At 41.6% G+C, this 22060-nt stretch overlaps 1 protein-coding gene across 2 annotated transcripts in view; it reads right to left on the bottom strand.

The window, feature by feature from the left end:
* Positions 1-21506, bottom strand: part of LOC146809010 (sialic acid-binding Ig-like lectin 13) — a 522687-nt gene extending 501181 nt beyond the window's left edge. The window contains exon 1 of one of the 2 annotated variants that reach the window (XM_085615798.1): positions 21069-21506. The gene's annotated coding sequence lies outside the window, so the exon portion shown is untranslated. The remainder of the gene's footprint in view (positions 1-21068) is intronic. The other variant, XM_085615799.1, reaches the window with a different exon arrangement.
* Between the last annotated feature and the right edge of the window lie 554 nt (positions 21507-22060).

The following is a 22060-nucleotide window of genomic DNA, read 5'->3' as shown; positions in this document are numbered from 1 at the left end:
CAGACACTCAATGCACCTTCACTAAGCTGATGTTTTTTAAATTATAAGGTGGGACTTTAATTCATATGGGTGAAAATCAGATTAACGTTCTGTTTTAGTGTCCCAAAACACATAGGGGCATATCAGCTACAACTGCCGATAATTATCGTTAAGCGCATTTAGCGCTACGATAATTATTGCCGGCTAGCGTGGATTTTTATCGCTGAGATAGCGTGCTATTAGCAACACTTATCTCCTCAGCGATAAAAATCCTAGCACTAACTGCCTAACGTGAGATTATCGCTGGAAACCCAGCGATAATCTCACGTAGTGTGGCGTTAGCTTGCTGATAGGGACTCACAAACGTAGCCATGATATCCACCTTCCATAGGATATCATGGCTAAGTCAGTCCTGAAGCAGGCGTAAGGAAAGTAGCGATAACAGGGGTTATCGCTACTTTTCCTGCCGCTATGCTTCATAGCGTGGGGCTTGATGATAGGAGAAATGTCGCTTAGCGACATTTCTCTAGTCATGTCAGGTCAGGAACGCCAACTTTGCATCTCATTAGAGATGCAAAGCTGGGCGTTAGAATCCCAACGCTAATACAAGGTTTCACGCGTCAGCGTGGCCTTGCTAATTAAGCAATACAATTATCGCCGCTTTTCGGCTGAAAACGGCCGTAAAAGCGGCGATACGTTTTTTTTCGCCAGCTTGTAAATATGCCCCATAGCACTTTAAGAAGGCCTTATTATAGATGTTATACGCAGGCTATTTGAATCATCATAATTGCACATGTCCCTTGTTGTTTTATATTCCTTCATTGTTTTTATTTCATACTTTTATGGCTGCATGCCAGCTGAATATAGCTGATTTGATTAATTGATTGATTGATTGACTCATCATGAAGTAGAGAGGAGGGTTAATGTGCCTTTTGTAACAAACATGCACCAAGCAGATCACAGAACTAATTGTGAGTGAACTATAAGTGACGCCATTAAAAAATTAAACGTATGTCAGAGAGGGGCTGGAGCAATGAGGTGCACTGTTGGAGAGTGATAGAGAGGGAATGAATGGAGAAGGAGGTAATGGGGGGTGCCAAAAAAGACTGTGGCACCGGGCGCCACCAGTGCTAAAGCAGGCCGTAGCCCCACCCTGCCAGATCACCCCAGCTGCCACATGCTTGGTCTCTTCTTTTGAACCTATGGCATATGAGTCTAATCCTTCCCTTCTCCCTGTTCCATTTTACTTGCGCAGAGGACAAGGTCTGCCAAAGAGAAGGGTCCTGTTGCTGGAGCGAGGTTTTCCTTAAGAATCGTATACCTCCTCCATTTTATCATTTTGAATTAACATGAATAATTGATTAACTATAATAGTATTAATGGTTTGCGGTGTGTTTAATTAATCAACATTACTAATTAGAAAATACACATGGGAATCGCATTTGCATGGCCTGATTAATATGTAAACTAATTTCGTACGCGTATTAATGTCAGATATTTAGAATTTGCATGTTATATGTTGCTTTTGTGATGTGATTTGTGAATTATACTTTAAATTGTGAGTATAAACCGCAATGCGTGTTGCTTTGCTAGATAAATACACACACATAGAGGGTTTAGTGAGGGAATAACATTTTAATAGTCATTTCAAAGTATTAATTACGTTTTGTGTCTCTTTGCTTAAGTTGACCTTTCTGGAGTGGCCACAAAATGGCTGCCATCCCTATTTTGATGGACAGACGAGATACAGAAGTCACTGAGTGAAGTGCGCCTGCGCCAAAAGATGAGCAACAATAACCTCGTCCTGACCCCAGGCAGACTGTACTCATGAAGGACACACCGGGAGGATTGCCAAGCCTTAAAAAATGAATTTCCTTAAACCATGAACTGTTATAAATGATGACACCATGAACACAAACCTGCATGGGAATAAACATGTCCTGGATGCACTAGAAACTGTTACAGTTTTATTAATAAATTGAGAACTACATCTAATGCAACATTAAATGTATGGGAATCAGGAAGAATGATTCTGGTTCAACCAATTGAATTTGTTCTAAAACATGTATTGTAACATTTGTTATCGAAATTTTACTATAAAAGTAGACTAGAGAGGGTAGTCATAACACACGCACACTTTCACTTTACCAGATTGCCCGATGTTATGCTGACGGAGAGGACGGTGACACTGCTGGACAGCTGCTTGCTAGAGACTCTGATGGACTGATCAAATGCCCAATTAACTTACGCACTAATTCTTTGATTTATGGGCATAGAGACAAAAGATCTGAATTTGACATAGAGGACGCCATTTAGCCAGATTAGGTAAATATGCAAACCAAAATATTGAATGCTATATGATTTACTTATGCTTTGATTAGATAAATCTTTTAATTCATTTAAGAACTGTGTCGGGTTATTATTTGAAGTACTTTGATGTATATTGTTTAGAAGAATAAGATGTCGTTTTTCCCAGCAACTAGCTGATCCATGGCCAATAGTATGGGAGGAACTGCTAGGTTATAAAGATATTAAGACCCTGATGAGGTAGGGAAGGGATAGGTGAACTTGTTGTTACTCATCAGGTGATTGGTGAAATCCTCCTCCCATCTTCCAGCGCATGGAATAGAGAAAGGACTCCCCCCTCTCTTAAGGACCATTGATCTGAAAGCAAATGAATGAATGATTGGTGTTATGGGCCCCACCAGTGAATGAGTGACTGAAATGTGGTTGTAAAAGAAGATCTGTGGTCTGGTCTGTAGCGAAGGGATTTGTGGTATTCAGCGCTGGAGCAGTTTTACTGGTAGTAGAATGATGGTTAGCTATTTTTTGGGGTTTAGCGACGATTGCTTGTAAATAGCTTATTGATTATTGATTGGTACTGGTTTATGTACTAACACTCTATGTTGAGTTGCGTCGAGTTATATGTTGTTTGCACGGCTTCTGGGATGTAGGAAGTCGGAAGTTTTAACAGTTCCGTAGTAGAGCAGAGGTAGATGCTGCTCTCTGGAAAGACGGGATTGTTGTAGCCTGTAGGTACACAGGGAAAACGTGTGACAAGTGAAGTTGAACGGCGCATTGTCTGGGTTCGATTCGGCGTCGTCGTCGTGTGTTGCCATTAGAAAAATTCTCGGTGTGAGAGAAGCGTGTATGAAAGCGAAGGTCACTTGTGAAATTTTGGTCTTTAAGTACCAGGAAACCAATTGGCATACCGATAACGCTTATCACTGAAAAGGTAGCAGGTATTCTCTGAGCTTGTTAGAAGGACAAAGTAGAGGGAAGCGCTGTTTTGTTAACGTATGTCATAATTCTATAGTAGGACAGACTGTTCGCTGTTCTCGGGATAGACAGGATTCTGTGCGTATGTACTACATTTTCTTGTATGAACGAGTGTGAATGAAAAGGCATTCGGGTTGATTGCGAAACTCTAGGTTATTTCTAAAATACCAGAGAAACAATTAGCTAATGCTTGATAGAAGGGTGAAGTAGAGGGATGTGTTACTTTATCAACGGAAGTAACGATTCCGTAGTAGGGCAGAGGTAAGCGCTGCTCTCGGGACAGACGGAATTCTTGTGAGAAAGGTTTTTTGCTGTTCTTTGGTTAGCAAAGCAGACAATGGAGATGTTTTAGTGTTGTTACTAATCGAATCGTAAAAGTTACAGTAAAAGTTCACGGAGCGGTCTTGTAAAGGAGGGGTCGACGGGAGCAGAGCAGAGCTGCCGCAGCGGCTGCTGACGTCAGAACGACCGTGCTGGGATTGGACAGTAGATTGGAGGCGTAAAACGCTCCGGATTGGTGCGCTAGTGTAAAGCCGCGCTAGGGTTGGAGGAATACAGTGTGACGTAAACGCTCCCTGATTGGTGCGTTAGTGTGAGTCGCGCTGAGATTGGAGAATTGTGATAGTGACGTAGACGCTCCTGACTGGTGCGTTAGTAAGAGTCGCGCTGTGAGTGGACAGAATAGCGGTACAATTGTAAGAAGACTAAACGGTACACGAAAATCGAGAAAATGTATTACCAGCCACCAGAAAAAAAGAAATCGTGGTTTGGGAAAATTAAAAGGTGGTTTAAGAAAGATAAAATAGTTGAGACTAGGGAAGGACAGTTACTTCCTCCACCGAAAACACCCGCATCTACAATGATTGCGAAATATGGGTATCATACTTGTATTTGGTTGGATAATTGGGTAGAATACACCAAGGACGATGGAGTCCTGGTGTTTCCAGAACATGGTTCCTTTAATTTGGCTGTTTTGAGAAATCTCAGAGATAAAATGATGAACTTAGAACCAAGACCTAGACCGACTCAGTTTGAGGCATTGACGGAATGGGAAGACGAAATGCATGAACGAGAAAAGCAGAGAAGTGGTAGGGGTTACCGATACATGTTCGGTAGATCATACGGACATGAGACACATGACGACAGGATGAAACGGTGGCGGAATGCAAGTATGACTGAGGGTATGTATCCTGTGAGAATGGTAGGAGAGAATGAAGGGAGAAAATGCACTGAGAAAAGGCGTAATGCGGATTTGAGTGGGTATGAAGTGAATGAATCAGAAGATGATGTTCTTGATGAGGTGTTTTACAAAAACCCACCACCGTATCGACCAGAACCAAAGGCATTGTCACCAAGTGCCCCAATGAGAGAAACATTATGAATAATTAAAGCAGGGACTATGTCACCAGAATTAGGGAAAAGTAACTCCGCAAGAGAGATAGAAAAACAGACAGAGAGAAGGGTAAATGGGGAAAATTCAGTGGAACTGGCAAAAACTACCCTAGAATTAACCGAGAAAATAAGAGAATTTACCAAAAATCTAGAAGCTGTAACAGTTCCAGTAAGAATAGGTCCAGTAATGCCCATTTTTGAGAAACAAAAAGATACTGAACATTGTTTGACAGTACCATACAGAAACCAAAATCCAATTGAAAACGCTGAACGGAGTCAAATTGACAATCCGTGGGGACCGGCAATAAATGTGTTTGAACCGAATGTTTCAAATAATCCATTTGTAAATCAGATTTATGCTGAAAAGAGCAGAATGACAATGGAAACAGCATTAGAACCACAAAAGGCCCCAGAACAAAATAATGTAAACAACCCAGTAGGACCTTCCATAGATGAATTAAGCGAATGGCTCAGAGAGTTACAGAAAAAGGATCAAGAATCCCAGTCAATAGATGTGGCCAAATTACGAATGGTATTGGAAGAATTAATAGTACGAACTATCCCTACTGAAAAACTGAAAAACTACCAGGATGAGGAATTGCTGTTTCTCTGTAAGAGTGCAACTTGGAGAGCGAAAAACCTGCATGAAAGATTAGAGGAAATTGCAAATGAAATGGGAATAGATTTTGACAGAGTAAAAGCACTGCAAAAATCCTATCGAGTTGATTTCACTGAGAAGGATATAGAGAACATGAATACCACAGGAAGGATAGGTCAAATTAAGGACATAATTGGTTTGTTGAGAAAATGGGGAGATGTTGACAGATGGAGAAGTAAGTGGTGTAGAAGACGTGATAATATCACAGAAAAGACAGTTTCAGCATTTCCTGTTAGAGAGAAAGAAAAGGTAACAACAGAATACCTCATGAGAGAGATTCCAGGGGGAGGGTATGTCCATGTTCCATGGACAAGACAGGACATTTTGTCTTTCACAAATGATTTCCCTCGACTACGCGAAAAGCCCGACGAGTGGTACAGGCAGGTAGACAGGTTTGTAAAATTGGCAAAAGTATTATGGATAGATTTGAATAGTCTATTCGATATAATAGTACCAGCAGATTTGTGGACAGAGTGCAAGCTGATGATAAATTGGCCCACTCAGGAGTATCCTAGGGACCCTAAGACGGGAGCTCCTGACCCAGAGGTAATGAAGAAATATGAGCAGGTTATGGCATTTCTGAAAAATAAGGTACCCCGTAAAGAGACTGATTGGGTAAAAATTGACAGAACCCAACAGGAAAGCAAGGAGTCAGTACATGCATATTATGAGAGACTAATTCAGGCTTTTAAACAGTTCAGTGGAGATGAGAACCTGAATGATAAAGATTTGAGTCATTTCGTATACAGGTTTGTATATGGTTTACGCCCAGAAATTGGTGATATGATAAAGCAGCATACAGTTGATTGGCAAAATAAGAAAATAGATGAAGTTTTGAGACATGCAAAATATTTCAGAGATGAGATTGAGGCAAAACAGCGAAAACTGAAAGAAAAGGCAATGTGGGCACAGGTAAAGGTAGCCGAACGACAGGAAGCTCAGTTGGTAGAACAAGCAAACAATCCAGGAGTAAGACCAAGATTTGGTACAGGGAAAGGGAAAGGTAATATAGAAGAAGCAAAAAAGAAATTCCCATGTCACAATTGCGGTGAGTTAGGGCATTGGAAATCCGAGTGTAAGAACCCTCCAAATACTAATAATGAAAATCGATCGTTGAATCCAGAGGTGCAGAAAGAGGTGGGTGGTCAACTGCAGCAACAGCAGCAGGTGGTTAACTCCCAGAATCAGGTGCCAAAACCACCTTTTCCACAGAACAGAAATTCACAGAAGTATAGTAAGGAATCAGGATTCTACAATGAAGAACAGGTAAATAAACCATCACGCGCTCGCACTGTTTCGCAGTATTGGCTGCAACATGATGAGAGGGACTCAGAAATGGATTATTGACGGTGCCGAAGGGAGGAAGAAGAGTGCGTACTTGGCGCAACTCTAGAAGTAGACCAGACAGGACCATTTGTAGATGGAAAAATTAATGATGATAACATTATTTTCCTAGTCGACACTGGGGCTACTCGATCTACTGTTAGATCAGCTGATGTTAAGAATCTTCCTCTTTCGGATGAAACAATCCAAGTAGTTGGTGTATCTAACCAACAGTTAAAAACGTACCTTACAGAACCAGTAAAGGTTAGTATAGGGAAATGTTCTGAAATGCACCGATTTGTGGTGTGTGACACCAGTCCTGTGAATTTGCTAGGTAGGGACCTGTTGTGCAAGATGAACTGCACTATATTTTGTACTCCAGATGGAATAGCTTTTGAAACCCCAGATGAGGATGTATTGTACAAAATGACCGTAGCTAACAGAGAATGTGAAACTATTGGAAAATATGCAATAATCCAGATGAACTGCCCAGAGAATTGAAACTGTCTGTAAAAGCAGAGGTCTGGGATTTCACCGGAGAAGATGTAGGGTTAATGAGAAATGTAGACCCAGTAAAAATTACTGTGAAAGATGGAGTAAGTTATCCGAACATTCCTCAGTATAGATTGACACCTGAAATAATTGAAGGAGTAACTCCAATAATTGAGAAAATTTTCAAGCAGGGAATTCTTATAGAGATAATGAGCAGTCCATGTAACTCACCTATAATGGGCCTGAAAAAGCCAAATGGGAAATTCAGAATAGTGCAAGACCTGAGAAAGGTAAACAAAGTCGTTGTACCATGCTTTCCCATTGTGCCAAATCCATCAGTGATTTTGCATCAGATTCCCCATGATGCAGAATGGTATACAGTAATTGATTTGTGCCTTGCGTTCTTTTCCATTCCATTGCATCACTACAGTCAGCAAATTTTTGCATTTCGGTTTGGAGATCGTATTTTGGCATGGTGCCGAATCCCACAGGGGTATACAGAAAGCCCCTCAATATTTAATCAATTGTTGAAAAAGTCATTGGAAAGTCTGCAAATGCCCGAGAGTTCAGTACTAGTGCAGTATCGACGACCTCCTTGTGGCGTCGAAAACTTGTGAAGCTTGTGAAGTAGACACTATAGCTTTACTAAATCACCTGGCAGATGGAGGACTAAAAGTGTCCCCAGCTAAACTGCAGTATTGTAAGAAGGAAGTACAGTATTTGGGATATAACATTGAAAAAGGATTGAGGAAAATAACAATAGACAGAATCAGAATCATAAAAGGAATGAGAGCCCCCATGACTCAAAGAGAAGTGAGAATGTTTCTGGGAATGGTGGGTTACTGCCGCCAGTGGATCAGCAACTTTTCGCTGATTGCAAAACCTCTGGTATGGCTAACAAGGAGTGATGTAAAAGATCCCCTTGAATTGAACAAAGAAGAATTAGCAGCATTCAAACGATTGAAAGATGGATTGTGTGAAGCCCCAGCATTGGGTATGCCTTATTATGAAAAAGAATTTGAGTTGTATTGCAGTGAAAGAAATGGATGTGCACTTTCTGTGTTAATCCAGAAGCATGGAAGATTGAGGAGACCAATTGCATATTATTCATCGATGCTTGATCGAGTAGCCGTAGGATTACCTGGTTGTCTGAAAGCAGTAGCTGCAACATGTCGAAGTTTGGAGCAGAGTGAAGGAATCGTGATGGGATATCCTTTGAAAGTGTTTGTACCTCATGATGTGGTGATTCTTTTAACAAGGAGTCGTACTCAGTATATGACACATAGTCGGCTGACTAAGTATGAAAAAGTCATATTAGGTGCAACGAATTTGAGCCTTGCAAGATGTGTGAATATGAATCCAGCAACGTTGTTACTGCATGGTGAGAATGTGGAAGTGAGAGATGAAGCAGATCATGATTGTTTGGATGTGCTTGAGGATTGTACGAAACCAAGACCAGACATAAAAGATGTACCTTTGGCAGAAAATGATTATGTAATGTTTGTTGATGGGTCATGTTTGAGAACAGAAGAAGGTGTGTTGAGTGCAGCATATGCAGTGTGTACGGTTTCAGCAGTGATGGAAGCATCCTATTTGAAAGGAGTGAAATCTGCCCAAGTAGCAGAATTAGTGGCTCTGACACGAGCATGCAAAATTGGGAAAGGTGTGAGAGTGACTGTGATAACTGACAGCCAGTATGGCTTCGGAGTTGTCCACGATTTTGGCCAGTTGTGGCTGCAAAGAGGTTTCCTGACCTCAAGTGGAACTCCTATAAAGAATGCTGAAGTGGTTGGAAAATTGATTGAGGCGATACAGCTGCCTAAACAATTGGCTGTGGTGAAATGTGCTGCCCATAACCAAGGGGAGGATTATGTTACTGTCGGCAATCGTTATGCCAATGACATGGCACAGTACTGTGCCAGAAATCATTATTCAGTCTATCGGGCAAAGGAGAAAGAAATGACTTCCTATTCCTTAATGTTTACTAACGTTGTAGGGACATGGGAAGAAGTGAGGCAATTGCAGGAGGAAGCAGGAGATGAGGAAACAAGGCAGTGGGTAAAAGCAGGATGTGCACCAAGGGAAAAGGATCATGTGTGGGTCTATCGAGATGGAAGACCAGTCATGCCTGATAGCATGTTGTCTACCATGGCACGGATATATCATGGCCAGGGACACATAGGGAGAGATGCTATGATCAGGTTGTTTACCTGGTACAACCCAAAATTCAGAATTATATCAGAGAGCCTATGTCAGAGATGTTTAATTTGTCAGCAGTACAATCTTGGGAGAAAGACAGTGGTGAGCCTAGGAACATTAGGCCGAGAAGGAGGGCCTTTTACCAGAATGCAAATAGATTTCCATGAGATGCCAACATGTAACAGATTGAGGTACGTTCTGGTCATAGTCTGCCTATTCTCCAGGTGGGTAGAAGCATACCCGACAAGGAGAAATGATGGATTGACAGTAGCAAAGCTGCTTTTGAGGGAATTCATCCCTAGGTTCGGGTTTCCAGTGACCCTTGAATCAGACAGAGGAGGGCATTTCCATAATGAGATTGTGAAATTGGCCAGTGAAGCATTAAATGTACAACAGAAACTGCACTGTGCCTACCGACCAGAGGCTTCTAGTGTGTTTGAGCAAATGAACGGTACAATCAAAAACAGAATTGGGAAAATGTGTTTAGCCACAGGAATGAAATGGCCTGATGTCTTGCCTCTAGTATTGATGACCATACGTGCAACCCCAGATAGAACTACAGGGTTAAGTCCTCATGAAATAATCATGGGACGTGCCATGAGGCATGCTTACATACCAGTCAACAAACTGATGACGATTTCTGATGACATGGTGTTGGAGTACTGTAAAGGCCTGGCTGACGCAGTTCATTCTGTGTTTCATCAGGTTGGAGCGGATGCCACCACCCTTGAAAAGAAGCCAGCCCATGATCTAAGCCCAGGAGATTGGGTGAGGATAAAGGTCTTCAGAAGAAGAAATTGTTTGGTTCCCAGGTGGGGAAAACCAAGACAAGTCATTCTGACCACGACAACAGCTGTGAAGTGTGCTGGACTGAAAAATTGGATCCATGCCAGCCATACCCTGAGAATACCACATCCAGTGGATTGCAAGGAGAAAGAGTACTATGATGAATCAGAGTCAAGTACTGAATCAGATCACGAAGAACCAAAAACACGTGAAAATCCTGAAAGGGGGGAAAACGAACCAAAACAGATTCTCGTCCTCAGAAGTGTCTCTCTGAGAGGAAGCCTGCAGATTTCTGACAGCTCAGATTCTGAAGACGAGCAGAGAAAGAAAGGTCCCAGTAAAGAACCTAAAAAGAAGGAAGGAAAAGACAAAGAAGAAGCAGTAAAAGAAAGTCAAAAAGAACTAATCCCAGATGAAAATTTGAGAGAAATTCCACCTGAATTGATAGATTTGAATGAAGAAGGGACAGGTACAGAGAGAAAGGGACAGATTGCGGAAGACCCCCGAAGGGATGTATGTCGTTACAACGCACACTTTTACAACGCATGCACTTACAACGCATTTTTTACAACGCATAATCCATTACAACGCATGACATTACAACGCATGACACTACAACACATTTTTAAAAACTACCTTTACAACGCATTTCCATTACAACGCATACTACCTTTACAACGCATACCATTACAACGCATAATATTAAATTGCATTTAAGGTAAGTATTAGATAGTATAGGGGTAAAAATTACTATTCTAACTCCAGGGGGTGCAACAGTAGGGTAAGTGTTGGATAGTATAGGGGTAAAAATTACTATTCTAACTCCAGGGGGTGCAACAGTAGGGTAAGTGTTGGATAGTATAGGGGTAAAAATTACTATTCTAACTCCAGGGGGTGCAACAGTAGGGTAAATGTTGGATAGTATAGGGGTAGAAATTACTATTCTAACTCCAGGGGGTGCAACAGTAGGGTAAGTGTTGGATAGTATAGGGGTAAAAATTACTATTCTAACTCCAGGGGGTGCAACAGTAGGGTAAGTGTTGGATAGTATAGGGGTAAAAATTACTATTCTAACTCCAGGGGGTGCAACAGTAGGGTAAGTGTTGGATAGTGTAGTGTAATATTATGCGTTGTAATGGTATGCGTTGTAATGGTAGTATGCGTTGTAATGGAATGCGTTGTAAAGGTAGTTTTTAAAAATGCGTTGTAGTGTCATGCGTTGTAATGTCATGCGTTGTAATGGATTATGCGTTGTAAAAAATGCGTTGTAAAGGTAGTGCGTTGTAAAAGTTGCGTTGTAAAGGTTGTTCCCCCCCCCGAGGAGGTGTAGGGAACTGCAACATCCAGCTAGGTGAAGGGACAAGTAGCCAGCAGGAAGATTGCGTGTCGGAGACCCGAGGAGGGAAAGAAGTAGGGAAACCAGAACAAGTGGTGGATAAAGAGACTGGTGAAAAGGAAAAGGAAGTTGGGACAGAGTCAGAAGGGAGTGAAAACGAAATACCTGAAGGTCGAGTTCTGGGAAAGAGAGCTTGGAGAGAAGAAAAGAATGAAAAGAATGTCAAAGAAAGTAAATTGAGAAGAACAGTAAAACCAGAAGTTTGGCCGAACAAAATAAAAATATTAAGATATCGACTGTGACGAGTAAAATTACCAAGAGCTGAACAGGTGAATGAAGTCACGAGTCAGGAAAAATCAAAGGAAAAAGAAACAGTTGTAACAAAAGAATCCGGAAGAACAAGAAAACCTAACCAGAAGTATAAGTCGCCGGAATGGACGTATGTGGCCCTGCCTGAAGAATCCCAAGAGGCAGATAGTCAAGGAAATCCAGAGGAGGCTTTAATGAAAGTGGTTAAAGAAGAAGAAGAATCAGAAATCCTGAGAGTTCTCTTGTCCGACATTGGAGAGGAAGAAGCGGAGATTCAGGAAATTCTGTATCCTGATTGGGTGAAGGAGGAAAAGGACGATGAGATGCCAACCTGAATAATCAAAGAAGCTGTTGATGTGGAGAACGATAATAAAAGAGAAGAAGTAGAAAACTAGTAGAACCAAGTAGAAGCTTAGAAGCTTTGGGGTAGAAACTGGTCACAAAGTAGAAGAGGCTAAGTCAAAAGACACGGTCTATTTAGAAAAATGGCTAACACAGATGGTAGTAAAAGTAGATGTACATTCATGAAAAGATGGTGTAAAACATGTTGCTGTTGTACAGGATTATTAATGCTTTTATGGAGCATCCTAGCTCTTGTAATATCATTTAACGTCACAATAGATACAATAGAAGGAAATGGTCAAAACAAAACTAACATAGGTAAATTCTCAAAGGTAGTACCGACTGTAGAAACAAATATTAATTTGCATAAAGATAGGTCTATTAACGATTTCTCTAGTAATGTATTTTCAAAATTATTGTATGAATATGTAAAAACTATGGACGTAAGGGACTGCTACGTCTGCATGCAGTTACCTGCTTGTGTGGCAGAGGGAGTGACTTATCATCACCTTCCAGCTGCTTATGGAATAACATGTAGTGTAATAGCTAGCTTATTTTATGAGCTAGGGAAATTAGAGTATTGTTTTTCAGATGTAGTTAACATTTTTGCATTAGTGCCTGCTAATAATAAGTTAAATAAGGTAAGACCTGCAAAGGTTTTAGGTGAATTTTTCTTAGAGACTAGTGAACTAACATTAGAAGCTGTGTTTAAATATAATTTGACATGCAGTTTGCAGAAAGAAGAAAATACATTTTTGAATATGGTTGAGGAAAGAAGGCAAAAGATGCACAAAAAGGCATCAGAAGGAAAGGTTGAGAAAACAGCTTGGGACATAGAAATGGAGAAACACCTGACAAAAGGAGAGTCAACACCAACAATAGCTTTAGATAGGCCTCAGAAAGGAAAACTCTGTATAAGAAGGAATCAAACTGCATATGATAACCTGTTTGTAGGTAATAGTGAGTGCCATGATACATACCGAATCATGGGTGGATGGGGATTCAAAGGTGGAAGAGATCCAGTATTTCCTGGAATATATTTTATCTGTGGAAACAGGGCATATTATCGTTTGCCAGACCATTGGTATGGCACATGTTATGTAGGCCTGGTATTTCCCAAAATTTTTCACATGGACACAGAAGAGGGTGTAAATAGTTTAAATAGTCATTTAGTGCGTAGAAAGAGAGAATCTTGGGCAGAAATTGTGGGTGACATCTTTTGTGCATTGATACCGGCAGTGGGAATAACTCTGAATGCAAATAAAATTAGAAGATTATCTACAGTAGTGGATCGCTTGTCAACAAGCACTGCTCATGGACTCTTATTGGTTAATACTGAAATGATTGCCATGCGTGCTATGGTGATGCAAAATCGACTTGCCCTTGACATTCTTTTGGCAAACGAGGGTGGAGTCTGCGGAATGCTGAAAGTTCAACATTTTTGCACTTACATTCCAGACGAAAGTAAAGATCTAAAGATTTACATTAAAAATATTACTGAATTGCACGATGAACTTGTACCACTGGAGGTTGAAGATGTATGGACAAGAATGGGAAAGAAAATAGCTGCTATTAAAAATTTCTTAGTTAAAATAGGTAATACTGTTATAGGTAAAATTCTATTTCCATTAACATGTGTGATAGTTGCAGTGTTAGTGAAAAGATTTGGGTGTATGTGTTGCAGGAAAAAGAAAACAAATAATAAAATAAAAAGAGAAAAACTTAAGAGAAAAGGAGAAGATCCAAAAAAGGATTTTGAAGAGATAGCGTTAGATGAGTGGAAAGACAATATGTATAAGAAAGCAAAAAGAGATGAATATGAAGAAACTGAATTTTGAGTTATGAGTAAGAAGTCATTTCAAGTTTCCGTAAAAGGGTACTAAATTTGTGTGTTTTGTGGTGATAAAATCACCAAAGGGGGGATTGCTGGAGCGAGGTTTGCCTTAAGAATCGTATACCTCCTCCATTTTATCATTTTGAATAAACATGAATAATTGATTAACTTTAATAGTATTAATGGTTTGCGGTGTGTTTAATTAATCAACATTACTAATTAGAAAATACACGTGGGAATCGCATTTGCATGGCCTGATTAATATGTAAACTAATTTTGTACGCGTATTAATGTCAGATATTTAGAATTTGCATGTTATATGTTGCTTTTGTGATGTGATTTGTGAATTGTGCTTTAAATTGTGAGTATAAACCGCAATGCGTGTTGCTTTGCTAGATAAATACACACACATAGAGGGTTTAGTGAGGGAATAACATTTTAATAGTCATTTCAAAATATTAATTACGTTTTGTGTCTCTTTGCTTAAGCTGACCTTTCTGGAGTGGCCACAAAATGGCTGCCATCCCTATTTTGACAGACAGACGAGATACAGAAGTCACTGAGTGAAGTGCGCCTGCGCTAAAAGATGAGCAACAATAACCTCGTCCTGACCCCAGGCAGACGGTACTCGTGAAGGACACACCAGGAGGAGTGCCAAGCCTTAAACAATGAATTTCCTTAAACCATGAACTGTTATAAATAATGACACCATGAACACAAACCCGCATGGGAATAAACATGTCATGGATGGCCTAGAAACTGTTACAGTTTTATTAATAAATTGAGAACTACATCTAATGCAACATTAAATGTATGGAAATCAGGAAGAATGATTCTGGTTCAACCAATTGAATTTGTTCTAAAACATGTATTGTAACATTTGTTATCGAAATTTTACTATAAAAGTAGACTAGAGAGGGTAGTCATAACACACGCACACTTTCACTTTACCAGATTGCCCGACGTTATGCTGACGGAGAGGACGGTGACACTGCTGGACAGCTGCTTGCCAGAGACTCTGATGGACTGATCAAATGCCCAATTAACTTACGAACTAATTCTTTAATTTATGGGCATGGAGACGAAAGATCTGAATTTGACATAGAGGTCGCCATTTAGCCAGATTAGGTAAATATGCGAACCAAAATATTGAATGCTATATGATTTCCTTATGCTTTGATTAGATAAAACTTTTAATTCATTTAAGAACTGTGTTGGGTTATTATTAGTATTTTTATGTATATTGTTTAGAAGAATAAGATGTCGTTTTTCCCAGCAACTAGCTGATCCATGGCCAATAGTATGGGAGGAACTGCTAGGTTATATAGATATTAAGACCCTGGTGAGGTAGGGAAGGGATAGGTGAACTTGTTGTTACGCATCAGGTGATTGGTGAAATCCTCCTCTCATCTTCCAGCGCATGGAATAGAGAAAGGACTCCCCTCTCTCTTAAGGACCATTGATCTGAAAGCAAATGAATGAATGATTGGTGTTATGGGCCCCACCAGTGAATGAGTGACTGAAATGTGTAAAAGAAGATCTGTGGTCTGGTCTGTAGCGAGGGGATTTGTGGTATTCAGCACTGGAGCACTGTCAGAGGCCCCTTGAGATCTCTGCATGACCTCTATGAAGCACAAAGTAAATAATTCAAAGGCAGTGAAGAGGGAAGGAACGTTTCCTCTTCCCCTTTTGATGTTATTGGTTTTGAGCATTTGATTAAACAGACGTTGCTTTAGCCTGCTCATGAAGCAGATGCATTGTGCCTTCCTTATAGGTGCACATGTGACACGTCATGTAGAGTAGGAGCCATGAGGAATGCAGCAGGAGCAAGGAATGGGATTCACATGTTTTCAACGCTCTGACAAACACTACAGGAATCTCAGATAAATCCAGTAGGAGGGGAGTTACATAGTGTCAGGTCTGTGACAAATGACCTTGAGGGAGTTTAAAAGTCACTCTGTAGCACATATATTGGGAAAGGACGTTACATGGCTTAGCTACGTAGGACCTTTTTCCACGGATCTCTAGTCCAGGGGGGTCTAAAGAGATCTGGATTCAGCGCCTGGACACCCTAACAGCGCCTGGATACCCTCACAGCGCCTGGATACCCTCACAGTGCCTGGATACCTTCGCAAGTGACAAGCAGTGCTTTACAAATCCACCTTGCATTACATTACTTTACAAGAAGTATCGTTTTCATAGTGTACATTTGAAATGTCATGTTTAGTATTGAGTTGAATGTGTATGAAGACACTTTATTGCTCATTACCAGTAAAGACATTGCTAATGCAGACCCCGCCTCACATGCAGTGCAAGGGGGCATTGAATGACATAACCTCAGGACAAATAGACTATGAAGGAAGTTCACATTGTGAAAAATCTGACAAATGCAATGAGAACTGATTCTAAATTGTGACCTCTGAGAAATGTGATAGGATGGAGTTTTACATTTAGAACTAAGTGACAAACAGACTTTCAAGACATTCTTCCACAGATTTCTAGCTTATTAGCAGCTAGAGAGTTCTAGTTGTCATCGTGCACAATTTGCAGTTTTATGATTCATGTTTAGTTTTGTGGCAAAGTAGTTTTTCTCTTTAAAAGTTAACAAAACTTGGTGGAAATGAAAACATTTGGTCTTATTGGTCATTTTTTGCGGTGCTTTCTTAGTTTCAACCCTCACCACCTCCCTGAGTGAGCCTTGGACTGCTCTGCTACACTAACCTCAGTCAGGTGCCAAAGGGGTGCGCCTGTTGCTCAGTTTGGTTGGATAAGAAAGGCAACCCCAGGGCTTTGGCTCTGCTGCTTTCTTTTTTATTATTATTTATTTTTTATTAAACTGTTCGACCAAGACACCTCAATTGGTTACAGGTAGATGACTTCCACATTTCTCATTGACATTGTACACAATCCAAAACATACACAGTGATTATTTTGAATAGATCAAGGGGATTCAAGCGCTTCAGTCTCTATTTGCCCATCTGGCGGGTGACAAATATCGCCCCTGTAACGATTCCATGCTTCCCACAACGTCTTCCACTTCCCCGGGCATCCCCGGGCAATGTAGACTGATTTTTCCCTAAACATACACCAGTCCAGATCATCCCTCCACTTCCCACTTGAGGCGGTTGACTGGCGCCCCACAGTTGGGCGATATTACGCTTCGCTACCATGAATGCCAGTGTTGCCCATTGTTCTTTCTTTTTTACTTCTTTCCTCCACTGGCACATCTCTGGGCAGCAATTGTGTTATCCCACCTGTAATGAATTACCATGTCTCATAACTAATAGACACTACTAATGCACACTCTTTGACACATGCAACTTGGAAATGTCTTTGCATGGTGGCATCCACATCAAACATCTGCTGTGCCGGTCACCACTCAAAGAACAGCAGGACCACCCCATGGCATGAGTGCCAGGAGCAGCAGGGCTGGTACAGTGCGACATGACACACTGTGGACTCCCTAGTGCTTGGATGGTGATCACATCCCCACATAACAATGTTGCTGCATTTAAAGTTAGCGGGCGTGTGTAGACTGTGGCAGTAAACACACAGATGGCTGAGCTGCTGTCATGTGCTCCCTGCCTCCCCTCAGCATTGATTGTGTTGTGTATTATTTTGCCAGCTCCTGGGCTTTCGACCAAGCTGCTGCCCCTCCATCCCATTGGCTGATGACAAGTTGTGTGGTCTCTGCTGTGATGTGTTAGTTTATGGAGTGTATGAGATTAGTCCTCTTTGGTTTATGCATGAGTGATCCTGGGCGCATCTGCAGTATGGAGACCATGTCTCATGGCGGAGCAGTTGCAGCCATCAAGCTCACAGTAGTGCATATGTACCCTGCATGTGAAGGGCAGTTTACTGGATGTGTGCACTACGGGTGTGTGGACACACCAGAGCTGCAGTGGCTTTGGGGTTGGTGCACTTTGACTGGCTTCAGCTGGTACAAGCTTGTGCACAGTTCTTCATGTGAGGCTGGAGGCAGAGTCCTGGAGTAAACACTATATGATCTAGATGAAGTGATCTGAGACTCTGTTCTCTGGTGTATCTGGTACTTGGTGATGACAGTAAACACAACCAGTTGTGCACAGGATTAGGGGGAGCAGTGATTTATGTATGAGGGAGTTGGGTGGAGCAGCTGTCCAGGGGCCACTGGGCAGGGATTCACAAGTGAATACATTGACTGCTTGTTGGGTGGAGCAGCTGTTCAGGGGTCACCGGGTAGGGATTCACAAGTGAATACATTGACTGCTTGTTGGGTGGAGCAGCTGTCCAGGGGTCACCGGGCAGGGATTCACAAGTGAATACAATGACTGCTTGTTGGGTGGAGCAGCTGTCCAGGGGTCACCGGGCAGGGATTCACAAATGAATACATTGACTGCTTGTTGGATGGAGCAGCTGTCCAGGGGGCATTGGGCAGGGATTCACTAGTGAATACAATGACTGCTTGTTGGGTGGAGCAGCTGTCCAGGGGGCATTGGGCAGGGATTCACTAGTGAATACAATGACTGCTTGTTGGGTGGAGCAGCTGTCCAGGGGGCATTGGGCATGGATTCGCAGAAGTGACTCCGTAGGTCATTAATGCTCCATCCAGTTTTTGGGTGACCTCGAGGCTCACAATTGGAAAAGGTGGATTACTGCAGCATTGTTTCACCCTAGGAAGCACCCTGGCATTCCTCCCAGATTACCATCCACACTAGACAAGCATTCTTCCAGCCCTCCCATACGAGCAGTTGCACGCTACCAACAGCACTTCATGCCTATCAGATTAGCAGTCACCACCACCAAAGCACTTTAACACCCCTCACAAGCTAGCGGCGAATGCAATAGATCCTGCTGGTAACTGGTGCCTATGATTGGTGAGTTTGTTTGTTGTACTGTGGCTGGTCCAGAGGGTGAAAGAAAGAATGAGCCAATGGGTGGATGGATGAAAAGATGAATATGTGGCAAAGTGCCTGGATGGCTTAATATAGAAATCCAAAAATGGAAAATTCAGTAACTTTCAGTTAAAAACGACCTACTGGCTTTGATGATTCTCATTCTTGCACGGCACAGACAAAAGAGGAATTGCAGCTCACTACGGGGAACTTCACATGAAACATAATTATTTTACACAGAAGGTAGGCAACAGCCCTATTGAAGTTTTGGATGTACTGATCCATTAAAGAATGAAGTTGGGTTGCCAGTTTATACAAATATACTCACTATAACAACATGTTACATTTAAATATCTTTCTGAAAGATTCTCTAAATATCCATATTTAAAACTTGTACATTTTCAACACATTTTTCAGTCTTCAAACATTCAAAACAGAACAAGAATAGATGTCCAAAAGTGTCTTGCAAGAGGATATATGAGTTTCATAACATAGAATGTGAATCCCAACATAGGAAATTAACAAGAAAAGATGAATTTAGAAATATAAAAAAATGAAATCCAAAGACCTTTTTTTTCCAAATAGGTGCCCCAGATGTATAATCGCGGGTAGTCATGCACAAGTGGGCTATAATCGGAATGGATGACGAATTGAAAGGTTTATGAATAAATGTTCCACTGTTTGTGTCCCACAGTTGTATCCCTTTGAAAGATAAGCAGATTATAGCATTCAAAGTGGTCAGCAATTAATGTCGAATATGGACCATGTGATAAAGCTTTCTGTTTTTACATATGAAAGTGTCCATGAGGTCTTGTGCATAGGCAGGTTGACAGAGCACAAAAGTACCACATGGCAGGCAACACCGAATTAGTATTTAGCATTTCATATCAAGGAGCACAGTATCCGCTCAAATCAACATTTTCAAGTCTTAGAAGCGAAGCTGGTTAGACTCATAACATCCCAGGGGCTTGAATAAATGTTTTGACTTTAGTTGTTTAAGTTGAGGTTATGAAGATCATGAACCACAATAGGCAGGAAAGAAAGACTTTGATAATCAGGCTCTATTTCAATGAAAGAGCGAAGGTAAGAAGTAGATGGTATTGTTTTAAGAGTGTTGCGACTTCGCCATGGGTGGATTGTAAGTCTTACATGGACGAGTGATCACCACTGCTCAGCCAAGTGGTTTTAATTCAGTATCTTTTAGCTTTATTTGGTTGGACACAAATATTATGCAAATCTTTCTTTTTCAGTGTGAAAAAGTTGTCCACTGTAATGCAGAGTCTCCTAAACTCTAAATATACAACAAGGGATTTCTCATTCCTTGAATATATCTGATGTTCTTTGCTCTCGTTCATCTTCTTCAGTTCTTAGATCTGGGGTTTCAGGAAGGAGCCGATTTTCGTGCCTCATCTAATGGGCTTTCACACAGAGAGTTTGCATATGTCATGTCCTTGATTGCTACATACAGACTATGATACAGCGCTACTGTACAATACGAAATAAAATACTTCCTACTGCAAGTCACTCAAAGACAAATGAACCTACAGAGAGAGGCCTGAGACCGTGTGGCTTTCTATGCTCAAGGGACATCCCTATTATGCTCAGTTGGGGGTACTTTATCCCGTATATAACATAATGCAAAGGACTCAAGAACCTGTGTTTTGCTTTTTATTTCTCCAAAAGCGAATTCGTCAGATGCCGCTGTCCGCCCTTTTACTACAACGTTTTGTCTGCACCACATATGAGGTTCCAGGGTAACAGAGCAAACACCATGGTTTCAGTGCAACAAATATACGTTGTACAACTGCAGTCTCTTAAATAAGTCTGTAATTCTGTATACAACTGAAGGTTAACGCTTTTCTGTGTTTTTGTGCCTGGCAGAACATTCATGGACCAGAGAAACAACGCAAATGAGCCTCCCCCTGCTGCACATTTGTAGAAGGTCCCTGCAATTCTGTTTAAAGCCCCCCCCCCCACCACCACCACCCCCCTGCTGCACATTTGTAGAAGGTCCCTGCAATTCTGTTTAGGCATGCTCACGTCACATAATACAAAGCACCTTGGTCAACATGGGGTCTCCACCATAAAGGCTGTTAATGGGGCTCCCCTAATCGTCCAGCTGAGTTTCTTTTTTGAGCGTGTACTGGTTTACCATGGACTTCTCTGCGCTAGGCACCAGAACAGCGCCTGCTCTCTGTCTCCTGTTGGTGGCTTAATTAAGCGCCCAATGCAATAAACACAGTTTAGAAGGTTTCGTGTACTTACTTCGTGAGGAGCCGAGGAGTCGAGGAGCTCGTGCGCCCGCGTCCTGTGGGCTCGTCCTGTGAACCAACAAGTGCATCTTACAGGGGATGGAGGGACGAGACAAAAAGCAGAACCATGACGGAGCAACTTCCTCCTCGCGCACACACACCAGGGCAACCGGGCCGTTTCCTGGCAGCAAAAGCCTCCTCGCCTTTGGGGTGTGCGGCCTTGCTTAACCACTGGTTGCACTTTGTAACCAAGCTAATTGAACTTTATTTTAGTTTAACTCACTAAGGTGCAACGACTAACTTTCTCCTCCTATTCCCCTCTCAGTTCGCATTCACTGTACTTATCCCATTCACATAGATCCTTTTAATGCTCAATAACAGAATTTACCAGTCTTTGTTGCACAATCTCAGAGAGTCATCCTTTTGGCTTGGTCACCGCGACTGTTTTTCTAACTGATACTGGTGCTAACTGACTCTGACTGTGCCCTGGGCTCTGCTAACCACGCCCAGGACCAGTGCTCTGACGAAACAGGCATTTGCAAGGCAAAGGTCTTACATTTTGGAGAGTTTGAGTTATTGGTGTTGTAAATGATAATGTATTATACCCATGTGTTTTTGTTTTGAGTGGCGTGGATGTATGTGGTGTGGAGTGGAATTATGTGGGTTGAATTGTAATTGTTGTGGAATTGTGTGAGGTGGAATTGTGTGGTGTGTAGTGTATTTGTGTAGGGTAATTATGTGGTATGGTGAATAGATGAGGGTGAGAGCTGCCGAGAATAGATGGAATGGAAGACGAAAGAGAGGCATAGGTAGTTTGCACGAAGTGGTGAATGAACTGCAGACAGAGGAGCAGAAAGAGTATGCAAGAAAGAGAGAAAGAATTGGAGAGCAGGCCAAAGACATATAAAAAAGAGTGAGCGTCTGTGTATGCAAAAGACATGCCAAGAAGAGGAGGAGAAATGCAAAACAACAATTGATGGACGGAATGCTGAACAATGCAAACAT

This window comes from Triturus cristatus, chromosome 7, assembly GCF_964204655.1.
Source record: "Triturus cristatus chromosome 7, aTriCri1.1, whole genome shotgun sequence".
NCBI classification, from domain to species: Eukaryota; Metazoa; Chordata; class Amphibia; order Caudata; family Salamandridae; genus Triturus; species Triturus cristatus.
The sequence above is the reverse complement of the archived record's forward strand: the minus strand, read 5'-3'. Positions and strand labels throughout refer to the sequence as shown.